Below are 1,556 nucleotides of genomic sequence, written 5' to 3'. Positions count from 1 at the left end.
TAGTTACGAGAATAATAATAATTTAATTGAATAGGCACTCTGTAATTAACTAAAATTGTAAAAACTATAATTAAATCTATCTGAATTCAAAAAATATTAATACAACTAAATGAACTAATACATAATGGATTTATTGAACTCGATATTAAATGTTTTATATGTATGTAAAAAGCACAGTCAAAAAAAAAAAAGGCGGATAAGTGGATGTCGCTCTGCTGTACAGTAGGTTAGAAGTGGGTCACTGTATAATGGACAGTATTAAATTTGAATTCAATGATATAATATCACTGTATAAGAAAAACGATTCTGAGCGGAGACGGTATATCAGTCTATGTATTAGACATATAATATATACTTATCTATGGTATTAAAAAAAAATTGACCTATAATAGGTACCTATAATAAATTCCAAATTAATCATATCATAATATCTATTAGGTACTTATAAGTTATAACGCGTTATACATCAACAAAAAACCGTGGTAAAATCATAGATATATAATAGTATACTTTAGAAGTTTCAAGTACCCACGAATAATATTATACAATCACAACAAAATAACTAAAATAGTTATCCTAGGTTTTTAATCTGTAATTTCGTCCAAATTTGTACTTAAAATGACTATAAAAATAAACTGTGTAAATGTATTTTTTAAATTTTTTGGTAACAGAATTAATTACTTATGTGGAATCTTGTTTTAATTTTTAATTCTTAGATACAAAAATTGAACATTTTATAAATTTTTAACTACAAAATAATTTTTCAAATTAAAATTTGATAAATTTTGTCAAAATTTGATATTTAAATGCTTATAAAAAAAAATTGTGCTTATGTTTTTTTAATATTTTTCAACTGATATTGTAACAATATATCAGGAGCTTTGTATTAAATTTATACACTTTTTGGCCCAACAGATAAAACTTTATTGATATTTATAGAAAAAAAAACTAAAAAAATTGAAAACTCACCATGTCTGTACACAGCTCAAAAAGAATCAAAATATTTTCAAAATTTTATGGTGTATAGGAAATGCTAATATAAACATTCAGTAAAATTTTCATGTATCTGCAGTCATTCGTTTTTGAATTACAACAAAATAAGGAAATCGCTACATGAGAAATCGAGTGAATATCCATTGTTGTAAAAATTTGAATTTCAAACGATCATAAAAATTTAATTTGACTTTCTTATAGATATTTTTTTTTTGATAAAGGTAGACAATCTTATAAGGAATCTTGTATTACATTTTCATATCTTAGATTTAAAAAGAAAAATTTTTATGAATTTCTAACTCGAAATAATTTGCAAATTTTCGTGATTTTTCCATATTTTGTCATTTTTTGAACTTTAAATGTTTATAAAAAAAAAACTGTGACTAACGATTTTTAATATTTTTCATCTGCCTTTGAAACAATATACTGGGAGCCTTCTATTAAATTTTCAAGCTTTTTTATCCAACAAATAAAATTTTATTGATATTTTTAGAAAAAAAAACTAAAAAAAAAATGGAAAATGAAAATATCCGTAAAGAGCTCAAAATAAATCAAATATTTTT

Source organism: Acyrthosiphon pisum, chromosome A1 (assembly GCF_005508785.2).
Source record: "Acyrthosiphon pisum isolate AL4f chromosome A1, pea_aphid_22Mar2018_4r6ur, whole genome shotgun sequence".
Lineage (NCBI taxonomy): Eukaryota > Metazoa > Arthropoda > Insecta > Hemiptera > Aphididae > Acyrthosiphon > Acyrthosiphon pisum.
This window is presented reverse-complemented; position numbering follows the sequence as displayed.